A 14,164-nucleotide genomic window follows, 5' to 3' on the forward strand; every position below is an offset into this window, starting at 1 on the left:
CATAATCCGTTTGATGCTACCTTCTTTGATGCCTATCATAGACGATCTCTCTTAGGACCTTCTGTTCCTACCCTCCTCTATTACCAATAAATGGCTCACCACTATGCTATATATCTTTCCCTTTGTCAATCTAATTCCACCATTATTTTACCCCTTCTTTTCCAACCTTCATCTTTCCCTCAAATTCCCATTTTCACATACTGTTCCTTTATTGAGGATAGGGTATTTTCCCCTTCTCCACCCTGTCCTTCTCCCTCCATTAATGTACCCTCCACATTTCCTATTTATCAGTTAACCCCCTTCCTTAGTGATTCCTTACAAATTTCTGCCACTCCTTCTTTAACCTTTTCTTCTTTTTATGATTTTTCCTATCCCTCCCTACATCCACTCTTCCTTATTCCACTACCCTCTCCTAACACTTCTATATCTCAACCACCTCAGTTGGTTAGTGACTGTGACGGGTTTGATAATCAGATTTCCAGAAGAAGGGGATGGAGTTCGGATGATTGCCTTACAGGACCGCAGATCAATTGGCCAGTAATTCCAGGAGAATGGACAGCTTCCAGTCAAGCTTATCAGAACTATGTTCATTTTTCCCAGCAGTATTCCCAGTCTGCAGATCCCTCCGTGAGATTAACTGCTCACATTGCTTGGTACCTAGCATATATGCATAGGCACTCTCATAATGATTCCAAGCCTATTCCAAAGTTATCCATGAATGTCAATGTAAGCATTGATTCCCAACAGCTGGACATATTGTATTTTCATGCCCTCTGTTTGCCTAGCAGATACCTGGTCCTGTTGGAAAGGATGTGCTGTCTCCAATTTTTTCAAAATCCTCCTAAAAACTTTGTAGATGAATCCTTATCTATGGATCGATTCCAACAACATCAATCTTTCAAGAGGGATCATCTTCATTGATACCTTTCCAATGTATGGTGGAAGCTTTCTAATGAAAATCTTTCTTTTTGAATGAGTCATTCAGATGGTTGTGTTGTGTGTAGTGTTTGTGTTGTGAGTTCATTCATGTCAAACGAATGTGGTGGTTTCCTATTGGATTTCGTGTACGAGCTACGTTTTGGAGAATTGTGGTGCTGGGGTCGTGGTTGCAGAGTTGAAGTTGATGCTGATAAAGAAGAAGCAAATTCTTATATCCTTTACAAATTTGTTGTGATTTTTAGTTTGATAAGCGGTGTTAATGTATCAAGGGTTTTCCTTTCTTTGTATTTTTATATTAGAAACAGGTTATAAGTTGGGGTCGTGGTGGATGGATTATTTTTTAGAAGATATTGACGATCAAAGTTGAGCTTTTCAACTGAACTTGTATTCCCTTTTTCCTGGGTCGCGAGGACGCTTCCTTATTAAGTGTGGGGATATGTTGAGTGTTGAAATGACTTGTTTTTTGGCTGATTTTTGTTGTTTTTGAGAGCTGAATGGTTGATTTTATGAGATGATTGATTGGTTTGGAAGTGGTTTGAGAGTGTTTTGGATGATATTGATTGTGTTTTGGAAGATCATGATGTTTATTGGTGGTTCTGTGATGTTCTGATAGGTTTTGAATGGTTCTGTATACCTTCTGTTTTGGTCTGTTTTGTTCTGATTGTCTTCTGTAAAGAGGGATGGAGTATTGATTGATGAAGATTGAGATTTTGTGAAAGTTTATTGAATGGTTTGTGAGAGTTTGGAATGATTTGAGAGTGAGTTATGTGGTTTTGATGACCTTCTGTAACCTTCTGTAGGTCTTCTGTAGAGCTTCTGTTCGGTTCTGTTATGTTCTGTACTGTAGCTGTTCTGGTACTGTTCTGTAGACTGTTCTGTATGCTTCTGTAAGTGTTCTGTGGAATGTATGTGTGACTTTGGGAAAGTTTTCTAGCCTTGGAAAGAGGTGAATACAAGTGCAAAAGAGCTGAAAGAAGTGGAAGAAGTAGTTGCCAAAGACTCAAGTGAAGACTAGAGTGAAGTGACAGTAGTGAGCTATGAAAAGACACTGTAGTGGCTATGGTGACTCTTCATATCAGACATACCTCTTGGGAGGGGTATCCACGACCTAAGAAGGATTATTGAGAGTGATTTTAGAGAGATTGTAGTAAGGACATGATATATTATTGATGGAGTGAGAGAGAGAGAGTCAGAGATAGTCAATTTTATTGAAACAGAGTGATTGTATATGAGAGATTGAGAGAGAAGACTATGAAGATATTGAAGATGAATACTATGTGATGTATTTCCATTCAAAGATGGTGTATTCCTTTGCTTTCTTTGTTCTATTGATGGATTTTGTGAAGATATTGAAGAATATGGTTGATTCTATCAAATTCGTGGGAGGTCTACATGATGCTGCATGAAGATTTGTTGTACCTGGAGTTCTTTTCTTTATTGAGATCATATGAACCATAATAAACAAGCTTGTTGATGTTACAAGATAGATTTTCTTGCAAGAGAATTCCCTTTTCCTTGGTGTTCCTCTCGGGGCTCCAGAGTTGTCATCCGAGACCCCCGACGACGCATTGTCATGAAGTTAGCTGCTTATCTCGGGGCAAATTTTACCAATAATATGGTAGAATACAAAGCCCTAATTATGGGTTTGAATATTGCAAAGAAGGGTGGTATCCGCCAGTTGTTGGTGAAAGGGGACTCTCAGTTGGTTTTAAATCAACTCAACGGGACGTACATGGTTCGAAACCCCATCCTTTGCATGTACCATCATACTGCCATAGCCCTGCTAGACGAATTTGATAGAGTGTCTTTTCAGCTGATTCCACGGAATTGGAATTAGTTTGCCGATTCTTTGGCTAATTTTGCATATGAAGAAGACCTCTTCTTTAATTGTGGCCCTTGTCCCGATATATCTATTGATGGTGAGACAGGACCTGGTCGTTTGTGGGGTATGCTTTTTAACATGCCCTCTTTGGCAGACGATGGTTGATCTGGGTGATGCAGAGGGTAAGCGAGACTCATCGGCCTTTATTATCTGGGACCCATAGACTGATTAGACGACATGTGATGCGAACACCTCTTGCGATATACGCAGGAGGGATATGTCATAATCTAATGCACCTAGTTTAGGGCTACGAGCCCTATTTCCTTGGGAATGGTATGCTTTGATGTCTATCATGATTGTTCCCAGGTGGATGTTATGCATAGTATTGTTTGATTTCATTAGGCCAAGAGGGCCAATTCAGTTTTGTGGTGAAGTGTTTCATTTCATTAGGCCAAGAGGGCCATTCCCCTGTCTAGTGCGGGTGCATTTAATCGGGTTTTTGTTTTAAGCGTTGTGCTGGACAGGTTTCGCGGTTTGTGGAATTTTGTGGAGCCTGGAGGAGCCTTTGCTGCGATGGAAGCTTCTTGTGGCAATCCAAGTGATACCTCTTCTTTACGAGTACCTTTCTTTCATGTTATATGTGTATTTGTACTTGTCGAGGGGATACATTTTTGTTGGGGACTGACAACCAAGGCATGAAGTCCCGGGTTTAGGTTGAGTATGTTTGAGGGAGGTCGGAGTAGTCATTGCCTCCTGTAAAGACATTGTCAGACACCGAAAGACCTGTTTTAGAAGGCAGTCCTAGTGGCCCTGTTCTGCTAGCCTGCTAGGCAGCCGTTCTAGGAGTTCTTGTTAGTAGTGAGGCAGTTAGAGAAGCCTGCCAGAAGATAATAATGATGATGCCAAGAAACTCTGGACATCCTAGAAGATGAATATAAATACGAAGGTGTGTAAAAAGGGGTTATAACCCCTATCCCAAGAAAAGCAAAGAAAATAAATGGAAATATATAAGCAGTTGATCATTGCCTTGCGGAGGCCTGGTAGGTTCCTGGGGACGAGTCAGACCTGGGGCCGATACCTTGTCTTCCTAGGGGTGGCTTCTTGCTGAAAAAAATGATGACAAAACAAGGAAGGTTGGAGTGAAAATAAAAGTGAGCGTTAGAAAAGGATTAGGTGTCGCCTTGCGAGGACTATTAGGTGTCGCCTTGCGAGGACTTGGTAGGTTCTTGGGTGCCGAGACAGGTCCTGAGGCCGATGCCCTGTTCTCCTTGGGTCACTACGCTCAGCTCCCTCTTTTTTACATGCCCAAGTATGTTCATCCAATACAAACCCTAAAAGAAGACATATACTGAAAGAAAATATTCCTTGATCAGGCTATAGGAGTCCTCGCCTTGTAGGAGCTCCTAGTTGTGTTGTCTTTAGTTGGTAAGTAGTACAGACTACCACTTAGGGCAACCTCTTTGATAGGTTTTTTTAGTTTGGCTGTGTTGGAGCAGCTGGATAGTGACTCACTTCGGATCTTCTATTGGATGATGCTAGGCCTACTCCTTGTGGATGTCATGCCTTGGTTCTGTCCAGGGGTAGGGGAAGCATTGTACTGAGTTTTATTATATAATTGTTTTGTATCAGTTTAATGCTTCTTTGGTTGTTTATGTGCAGATATGTTCGTGGATTCGACGGGCTGAGTCGCCCTATCCCGTGGTCGCCAATGAGAGAAGAATTTAGGTGACGGGAAGTGCTTAAAAATAGCTAAAAATTATGAATATCAAGGGAAAAATATTCACCGTCAAAGGCGGCGGCTCGATCTAGGACGATTTTAAGCGTCAAAGTGCTTTAAAGGCGCCCGAGAGACACTTATTGATTTTTCATAATTTTTCAAACAGTCGTGCGGGTTGGCAAGAGCTACTGGCCAATGCGGGATGCTAAGCCGAACGCCCAGGATTTTTCAGAGCTCGATTCCGAGTCCGGACGGGGAAATGGCCAAGAAACCGGTCAAGATACGAAGAGGTGGACTTATTTCTGGCCAAAGTGGGCATGACCCTTGGGAGCCCAAGAATTTTATGCCACACGAAAAGTTAGCATCAAATCGTGGTGAGAGAAAGGGGAGGATGAAGGTGCCATACTGCGCCCGAAATTTGTGCTCCATGGATGATGATGCCATCTCCAGCCTGCAAGTAACCCCTATCAATGATCATTGCCCCTCATTCCCTCCTGGATGCCAATCATTTCGCCGCCCTTCACCCGTCAAATGATGCTCTCTTTGAAGATCTCTGATTTCAGTCTTTCTCTCTTCTCCCTCTCTCTCTTCTAAAGGCAAGTTCATGTGGGAAGAAGAAGGAAGAAGAAAGAATGATGGAGGCTTGTCCGGCATGGATCGGATTGCTCCACGGGCTGGAAATGGTGATTGGTGATTGTGCTGGATATGAAGTGCTGCTGATTTTCAGATTTGCAGCCATGGACATGAAACCCGAAACACGCAAATAAGCGGTAATTCAAAATTTTCAAAGGAAATTTGAGATTTCATGGCTTTTGATTGATAAAATGTTGTTCATGTGGGCTAAAAATTGTTTACGTTGTTGTTTTCCATGAGTTCTTGCTGGTCATAATCAGATAATCAGAAAAATATGCATCTTGTGGTTCAAAATAATATGCTAAAACACGTAAAATATGGAAAATCAAGGGAAAATGATGGTTTTGGGCATAAAAATGGAAAAATGAATAGGAACACCAACTAAATTTTCATTTTTGCTACAAGAAGGAACTAAGGGCCACAGCCCATAACCTATCTTGAATTTTTAGTAATAAAATAATGCAAAAAATAAGGAAAAATACAAGGAAAATAGAGAAAATCACTAAAAATAGGAGAAAAATGCATTTTGGGTTTCAAAAAATAAGGATAAATAAGAACAATGTTCGTGAATGTTTGTGGGGACTGAAGCATGAGTATTTTCCTCAGCTCAACCCCACCTTCTTGTTCTAGTGTGTCTTTTTCCGCTTTCTACACATAAAATGATGTCAAAATACCCTATAAACCTATCCAACGATGCAATACTCAAACGGGGAAGGGTAGAGGAGTTGAAATATGTCTAAATGCCGTGTGAGATGATGCGAAAGTTGCTGATTTCTATGCATATCATTTAGGACGGATGATAATTAAAATTAAGAGCTTAGTAGCACGAGGATCACCTCGGTGCTAGGCCCATGCAACGAAGCACGAACGGTAGTTGGAAACCATTAAAAGAATGTTTTCGCACTTGTGCACGATACTTTTTTGCTAAATGTTTGAGCACTAGGCATCCACCAAATGCATGGAGCATGAAAAAAAATTTAAAAGTATCAGTGATCAGCTCCTGGACATGCATTGCAATGGGTTTATTAGGACATGACCTACGTTGAGAGGCAGTGAGGTACCCATGTTGTAGGCTAGTCGTGGGGTCTAGGGAAAAGAGAAGTAAGGACAATGGTACATTCTTGCATACGATTAAATGGTACCTTGAGTGGATTTTTGTGCGAAATGTTTATATGTTGAGCGACGCACTGAGGGGCCAATCCCCAAGGTGTAGGAGAGTCGCAGAGGGTTGACGGCATTCAGCCGTAGGAGGAACCCCATGTGTATGTGATTCGAGCCTTTTGGCTATGTGAAAGGGACTCCCTTTGAGGAGTAATATCGGGTTAGGATCAGTTGGACTACAACGTATTACAAACGCAATGTTTAGGAAGGCAGAGATTTTGATAGACGCTCCTGGCTGCGAGGCCGAGGGGTTGTCTTGTGCGTAGTGACGAGGCCCGGCTAGTGCATGAGCCAGTGCCGGCCCGTTTTTAGGTCCATCATAAGTATACTCAACTAGTGTCAATTGACACTAACCTCCTTATGACACTTCACAAATCCCCCTTGCTGGTCTTTTCTCAGTTAATTGGAGCTGCTCAACATAGCAGAACTTGAGCAAATAGCAAAGTTCAATGGAGAAGGCTTCCATGCCTGGAAGGAAAAGACCATGTACCACCTAATGCGAAAGGACTTATGGGACTTGTTTGAAGATGATGCGGATAACAAGAAGGAAGATGATGAAGACGGGTTCGTTGAAGAAGACCAGTTCAAATCCAAAGAATGGAAGAATATGAATAATAAGGCACTAGGCATCATTGCTTGGGGATTAAGTGATGATGTGTTACATCATATATCTGGTATTAGAAATGCTAAAACCGCCTGGGAGGAACTTGATAAAATGTTTGGTACTCAAGCAAAGAATTCAAAGGTAAAACTTCTCATGCGGTTTTATAAACTGGATATCAAAGACAGTGCTTCTATGACCATACACATTAATAAGTTTAAGAGTTTAAAAACTCAACTTGCATCCCTTAAAAAGAATAGTGAGGAAGATGAAGCAATAGCCGTATTGCTTGCAAGTGTAAACAAGGATCCATATGAAAATCTTGTGTCCACTTTGAGTAATGTTCCAAGCCTCACACTTAAAGATATTGAGCACTCACTACTCAATGAAGAAGGCAAAGTAAAAACCAAGAATGCAAAAGACAATGTCTCATCATCTAGGGACAATCTTTTGTACACCAAAGGAGCTGCTAGACCTAAAGGAAGAGGTCGAGGATTCATCAACAACAATAACAAGGATCGGATTACATGTCACTATTGTGGTAAGACTGGCCATGTAGCCAATGAATGTTTCCACAAGAAGAGAGCCCAACAATTGCAAAGTGATCATCACCAGAACCAATTCATGGAAGAAGGAGAAGAAGAAGAATATGCTTCCACTACCATCAACTCTGACAGATTGTTTTGAAAAACTTTCATTGTATCTTACATATGTTTTTGCCATAGTGGATCTTTCTTTTCCTTAGTGAATTTGATTTGTACAACCCTTACCAAGAATGTAAAGTCTCAAGCTTTAACTTGACTAGGCTGCCTATAAGCTAGTCTTCCGGGCCATGTTATCATGAAGGGGGGGCAAAATCCAGCAAGTGTAGCAACTCATCATTTGAGGGGGGGTGTTGAAAAATAGACAAATGATGTATGCTCCAAGAGGAGCTGTCCTGAATCCCATATGCACAGTGAGGAGAGTGGAACAACTCAAAGCCTATAAAGCATTGTATTTGACTATGAAATGAACACAATATCATGATGCTTTGTACTTTCAGTTAAGTGTCTGTCATTGTCGATTCTACACAAGATTGTGTTTATGAGTCCAAGCTAATCTATCTTGGAACCTAATTCACTTGTGTAATAGTTTGTCTCTACTTGTTCATGTCATTATGAACTTGGTTTACATCTTTGATCCACCATAGCTTGTGTCATGTCCTAGATCCACATCATTTAACAGACCGGGGCAAAAAGCGCAATCTTAAAAGAAAATGCACCTCAAAAACTCACAAAATCCTTGTAAAAGAGCGCCAGGCTCCTTCCTGTACCCATTGTAAAATATTAGACGGGTACAGGCTAGAGGCACGGGGCTAAAAGAGGAAAAGGAGAAAATGACCTTGCCACAATGGCTAGTCATGTAAAAAAGGGATGGGTGCCCATGGGATTTTAGGATTTGTATATATAAAGTTCAAAAAGTGAATAAGAGATCATTCTTTGGTGTGTGGCAAAAGGAGTCTTCTTCTTCTTCTCTCCTTCTCACCTTCTTGCTTGTGTGTGCTCTTGAGAGAGGGAGTGTGAGAGTGTGAGGGAGTGAGTGTGTGTGAGAGTGAGGGATCAGGAGGGTGAAGCTCTTCACCATCTCCACTTCTTCTTCTTCTCTTTCCTTCTCCATTCTTGTGCGCGCAGCTATGGAGGATGGAGCTTGGAGGTGGAGGAGGCTTGAGGATGCTTGAGCTAGCATCTAGGATCGTGGAGCTCCCAGTGTGTGGAAGAGATGAGGCAACTCATGTCGGCACTAAGGTAAGCTCACTACACCCGTAGGATCAACGGCACGTCGGCTAGGTGAGAGATATCCATTAGAGCTCGCTTGGAACACTTGAAACAATAAGCGGTCTGTTGGTCTTGGCGGTTGAGTGAAGGCTCCTACACACTACCTCACCATCATTGATCTAAGCATAATGATGCTCCACAATAGCATGAAACATCATCAATCTCTCCCTCTCAAGTCATTGGTTACCCATAGATGGTGCCATATCCAGCAAGCCCAACACAACAGGCCACAACCATACCTTCACTTGCTAATAAAATTTCCTTGTCTTCAGCTCATGAGAAACCATATTCACCATCTTCATCCCCTAGAGCACCCATTTTAGGACCCACCAAGTGGTCAGAGCAGCAAGAAGTCATCCTCATTAGTAAGAGTTCTCAAGAGATCAATCCACAAAGTTGCAATGTCTTCCACCAATAGTATTACACCCCTTGCTACTCTCATTATCACAAGCATACATCCTCCTTCACCTATTTCTTCACCTAAACCCATCATCATTTCAACTCATTAGATTTATATGAAAATAAGACAGTGTCTATACTTGCTTCATACTTCAAATCTTTGGATGATCTTTTAGTTTCCAAGCAAATATTGTAGTTGGTCAAGCAAGAGATTCACTCAATGCCAATATTAGAGTGTACCCATATGTAGATTGCCTATGAATTCTATGCGTTTTCAAAAAAACATTGAATTCATTGGAGAGATATTCGCCCTCTTCATCTAACTTCAAACACTTAATCTACACGCCTATTTATTTCTCAACTAGATTTTTAAAATCTTGAAAGTGAGAGAACACCTAACTTTTCTCCTTCATAAAGTACACCCATATCTTCTTAATATGATAATCAACAAAGGTTACATAATACTTATATCTAGTCATCGATGCAATATTTGTAGGACCCCACACATCTGAATGTACAACATCAAGTAAATACCTACTTACATGTTTGTCATGAAAAAATGCATCCCTTGTCTATTTTTAAAATTGGCATGCTTGACACAATTTATGTATATCAGCCACTTTGAACTTCGGCAAGCCTATCATAATTTCATGTGACTGCATATTCTTCAACCGTGCACATTTACATGGCCAATATGTTTATATCAAATGTCAATATTAGCTACAACTCCTACACCCTGTGCAAACATAGTAGTCTTCACATCATGTACATTTATTTTCAAGGTAGACATCCTTCTTACATTCTTGCCTTTTGCAATCAATTTATATCCATTCTTGAAGTCTTCTATAAAGTAGACATTTTTATTAAACTTGCAATCCCTAGTTAACCATTTTCCAAATAGAAATCAAGTTCTTTGTGATGCTAGGTACATGAAGCACATCAACCAAACACTTAACTTTCCCATCCTATATGGACAATGGGACACTCCCAATGCGTTGTATTGTCACCTATTTCCACAAAACCAAGCATGTCAAGATTTTTCATTTCTTTAAACCATTCTCCATGAGATGTCATATGGTTAGAGACACCTAAATCCATATACCATACCATCAATCATTACTACTATGCATCCGCATTCACTACATTCATCATGTGTTGCATAACAATCAACTTCTCATTATCAACTTGATTACTAGTAGATGCATAATTGTTATGCTATCTTCTCCCATTTCTATTATTTTCACCTCTTCTCTTTTCTAGACAATATACAAAATTTCTGACCATAAGTATAGCACTCTTTGTTATCAAACAACTTGAATTTTGTATGCCATATCCTATATCGCTTCCCTTGCCTTGAGACTAGCCTCTATCTCTTGTATGTGACAACTCCTATGAGTCATGAGATTACCCCTAATTTTGCCCATAACAGTCGCCACCACAAGCTCTACCTTACTTGTGTTATAATAGAGCACCTATTTTGAACTATTATTGCTTTGTAATGAAGATACAATAGGAGAAAAGTTTCTCTTTTAATATCAACATAGATATTAGATCTGTAAAATCAAGAATGGGTTCTCATGTGTTGATGGAGGTTCAAAACCACTTGCTTATACTCCTCACGCAAGCCATCCAAATACATAGTCACTATATTATCATAATAAATCTACACTTTAATATTCCCAAGAGCTTAAACAATGCTCTTAATCTTCAATGCATAGTCATTAATAAATAGATTGCCACACTTGACATTGTTTAACTCAAACTTCAATTGAAACTTTCTCACTTTGGTATTTGACGGGGTTATTCCATGCTTTCGCATAGGAATTTTGTAGCTTATATATGTCCAGCCATATTTTCTAAAACACTGATGGAGAACCAAATACAAAACTTTCCAAGTAGCCTTGCTCCATTCCTTAAACACCTTGGCCTACTCAGGCATGGCATTTTATTTTGATAACTCTAGAGCCTCATCATTATCTCTTTCAATATAGTCCCAATAACCTTTATCCGTAAGAAAATTGGTCAATTTGAACTTCCAAGCATGGAAGTTGTGATTTTTCAACCTTGTCATTAACAATTTGTATAAATCCCTTAAACATTGTGTAGAAAAATACATAAAGCTAATTTTATCAATAACTTGCTAATTTAGGTAAAATATCACTTGTATTGAATTCAGTACATTACCATATCCTAAGAGAAACACTATGTGTGACCGTATTTACATATTGTTTGCCACACCCAACACTATTTGCAAAATGATGAGGTTTGTAGAGTTTATGTACCTTACTAATTCACACATGAACAACCTCTAACTCTTGCATGGAGGCCAAAATACACCTAGAATGTAGATTTGACCACACAAGCTCAAACCCAAGGTTTATCACACTTCCTCAAGCACTCCAAGCTCACAAAGATGGCTCATCAGCTGGAGATCATATTAGAGAGATCTCCATGTGTATACTCCACATTTGGGCTTTCTTGTAAAGTCTCGTGCTTGCAGCACATAGTTCCTTGTCTAAATACCACTCTGATACTATGAAAAGACAAGGGATAGAGAGGGAAAGTGGGAGCTTTCACTTGACTACCAAGACCCATGGACCGCTTATTGCTTCAATCATTTCAAGCTAAGTGCAATGGCTACCACTCACATAGCCATACGTGCTCTCACACTTACAAGTAAAGTGAGCTTATCTCCATGCTAATTGAGTTACCTCCTCCTTTACACAATCCAGTAGCTCCACGATCCAAGTGCAAGCTTCAAGCAAGCTCAATTGTCAAGATCCAAGCTCCATGCTCCATTGCCGCACGCACGAGACATGAGAAGAGAAGAGAAGAGAAGAAGAAAGGAGAAGATGGAGAGCTTCTCCACCAAGATCCCTCACCCTCACACACTCACTCTCTCAGACTCCCTCTCTCAAGCACAAGCACTACAAGCAAGAGCAGGAAGAAGAAGAAGAAGAATAAGAAAGCTACTTTTGGCCACACACAAGAATTATCTTCTCCATTCATTTTTTGCATTTTTATACATGCCCTCCTCCTCTTTTGGGTGCCCATCCCTTTTTACATGACCGACCATTTTGGCCAAGATCTTCTTTCCTTATTTCTTCCCTCCTTTCACGGTTCTTTCACCTATGCCTATCTACATTTACAAATTGAACAGGATGCATATCCTGGCACTCTTTTACAAAATGAATTACAATGCGTTCAATTCTTTCTTTGCTAGAATATTCAGTGTACCGATTATTGTACACTTTCTTTTGCATTAAGGTTTTTCCTATATTTTTAATATTGTCTTTGTTTTTCACTTTTCTCGCATTGGATTGTTTTCCATTTCTGAATTTTTGGTTCTTTTGTTGTCTTGGGTTTCCGTTCGGGCTATAACATTACCCCCCTCACCAAGTTCCAGTCCCATGGCACTTATTGATAAGGGCTCATGTGGCTAAAGGTTTGCCAAGTGGGTTGATGATGGGTTTTGGGAAATTCACTATGGAGAAGAGCCACATCAAAATGGATGGAAATTTTTGGATGCCAAGGATGGATTGAATGGATGATGGGGGCCTCCAATGTTAGTGGGTTGATTGCAAGTTGCCGCATGTACCTGAAAAGAAAAGGAAGTGCATTAACTGGAGGTGTGCCTATTTCATAGTGTAGTGCATGTGTCAGTGCCAATGGAGCAGGGAGTTGGGTTGAATCTTAGGCACAAGCCCAAGATGTTGTCCCACACTTGAGGACCCAGTTCTTGTGCAAAGGGTGGTGTTGTGGGTGTGACTTAGGGAGGCACGTCTACGAGTAAGAGCTCCCTAGGTGTGTCCTACCCTTGAGGTGTCCTAAATATGTAAAGTTGTTTACCTAATGTTTACCGCAGCATAGAGGAGCGGGAAATGGAAAAAAGGAAATAGCAAAAGGCACAGGACAAAATGAAGAAAAAGGCACCTTAACCGGTAACCAGACCCTAAAAAAGTTAAAAGCACGGGCACAACTCTCAGGAAGTCTTAGAGTCACCCAAGGAAAGTAAAAGAGTAAAAAGTGCACCATTAAGTGTGAAAGCGCTCTCGAATCCTTGTAAAAGAGCGCCAGGCTCACTCCTGTGCAAATTGTATGCATTAGTTGGGAATAGGATAGATTAGAACGGTGGGAAATGAGAAATGGGCCTAGGCTAATGGTCGGCCATGTAAAAAAGGGGATGACCGCCCATGAAAAGTAGGGCATGTATATAAAGTTCAAAAAGTGAATGAGAAGATCATTCTTGTGTGTGGCCAAAGCTTCTTCTTCTTCTTCTCTTATTTCTTGCCTTCTTGCTTGTACTTGAGAGAGGGATTGAGAGAGTGTGAGGGAGTGAGGGAGTGAGGGAGTGATTGTGTGAGAGTGAGGGATCTTGGAGAAGAAGCTCTCCATCTTCTCTCTTCATCTTCCCCTCCTCTCTTCTCTTCTCTTGTCTCGCGCGTGGCTATGGAGGATGAAGCTCATGGGAGAGGGATTGAGGTTGCTTGAGCTTGCCTCAAGGATCGTGGAGCTACTGGTGTGCAAGAAAGAGGAGGGTACTCGATCGAGCATCAAGGTAAGCTCACTACACTCGTAAGGTAGGCATTGCGCGTCGGCTATGTGAGAGGTAGCCATGGCCGCTTGGTTTGAAACACTTGAGCAATAAGTGGTCCGTAGGTCTCGGGGTAGAGCTTGTAGCTCCCCTCCATTTTGGTTCCATTGCTGGGACCAACGGAATCGAGCCTTGAGTGCCGCGTGCATCAAATCGAGCATAGAAGTAGGGTTTGCAGCCCGAACCGGTGCTCGAGATAGCTAGGAGATTTAGGAGATTTTAATCCGTGAAACAAGTAAGTGTTTTGGTTTGTTGGAAGCATTAGTGTAGGACTACCATTTTGCATCTCTGTTTTGCATTTGGGCTGCACTAGATTAAGGTTAGATTTGGTTAAGAAAAGAGAAAACAGAGGTTTTGGCTGCTGCTGGAAACAGGGAAACAGGGGACCAGATTCAAATTTCTGGGTAAAACAGGGAAAAGGGAACTAGCTTTAAGGTTTTGCAATGCTAGGAAAGGACCTTAAGAAGCTTGGGAGGCCAGTACA

The 14,164-nt window shown here is 40.9% G+C and overlaps 1 non-coding gene across 1 annotated transcript; it reads left to right on the forward strand.

Moving 5' to 3' along the window:
* The first annotated feature begins 1,255 nt into the window (after nucleotides 1-1,255).
* LOC148040926 (small nucleolar RNA SNORD36) lies at nucleotides 1,256-1,324 on the forward strand. The gene has a single exon (XR_015692665.1). It is a non-coding gene; the product is annotated as a small nucleolar RNA SNORD36 (small nucleolar RNA).
* The last annotated feature ends 12,840 nt before the right edge of the window (nucleotides 1,325-14,164 follow it).

This window comes from Lygodium microphyllum, chromosome 1, assembly GCF_053477565.2.
Source record: "Lygodium microphyllum isolate KBCC chromosome 1, Lygodium_microphyllum_v1.1.10, whole genome shotgun sequence".
NCBI classification, from domain to species: domain Eukaryota; kingdom Viridiplantae; phylum Streptophyta; class Polypodiopsida; order Schizaeales; family Lygodiaceae; genus Lygodium; species Lygodium microphyllum.